Consider the following 1,101-nt stretch of genomic DNA (forward strand, 5'->3'; position numbering starts at 1 on the left):
TCTTTCCATCTTCTGAGATCTTCTTTAATTTCTGTCTTCAGAGACTTGAAGTTCTTATCATACAGATCTTTCACTTCCTTAGTTAGAGTCACGCCAAGGTATTTTATATTATTTGTGACTATTGAGAAGGGTGTTGTTTCCCTAATTTCTTTCTCAGCCTGTTTATCCTTTGTGTACAGAAAGGCCATTGACTTGTTTGAGTTAATTTTATATTCAGCTACTTCATTGAAGCTGTTTACAGGCTTAGGAGTTCTCTGATGGATTTTATACGGTCACTATTATATCATCTACAAAAAGTGATATTTTGACTTCTTCCTTTCCAATTTGTATCCCCTTGATCTTCTTTTGTAGTCTAATTTCTCTGGCTAAGAATTCAAGTTCAATGTTGAATAGGTAGGGAGAGAGTGGACATCCTTGTCTAGTCCTTAATTTTAGTGGGATTGCTTCCTGCTTCTCACTATTTACTTTGATGTTGGCTACTGGTTTGATGTAGAATGTTTTCATCATGTTTAGATATGGACCTTGAATTCCTGATTTTTCCAAGACTTTATCATGAATGGGTGTTGGATTTTGTCAAATGCTTTCTCAGTATCTAACGAGATGATCATGTGGTTTTTGTCTTTGAGTTTGTTTATATACTGGATTACATTTATGGATTTCCGTATATTGAACCATTCCTGCATCCCTGGGATGAAACCAACTTGGTCAGGATGGTTGATTGTTTTGATGTGTTCTTGGATTCGGTTAGTGAGAACTTTATTACGGATTTTTGCATCGATATTCATAAGGGAAATTGGTCTGAAGTTCTCTATCATTGTTGGGTCTTTTTGTGGTTTAGGTATCAGAGTAATTGTGGCTTCATAGAAATAGTTGGGTAGAATACTGTCTGTTTCTATTTTGTGGAATAGTTTGTGAAGAATTGGGATTAGATCTTCTTCAAAGGTCTGATAGAACTCTGAACTAAACCCATCTGGTCCTGGGCTTTTTTTGGTTGGGAGACTATTAATGACTGCTTCTATTTCTTTAGGGGATATAGGACTGTTTAGATCATTAACTTGATCTTCATTTAATTTTGCTACCTGGTATCTGTCTAGAAACTTG

This window comes from Mus musculus, chromosome X (assembly GCF_000001635.26).
Source record: "Mus musculus strain C57BL/6J chromosome X, GRCm38.p6 C57BL/6J".
NCBI classification, from domain to species: Eukaryota; Metazoa; Chordata; class Mammalia; order Rodentia; family Muridae; genus Mus; species Mus musculus.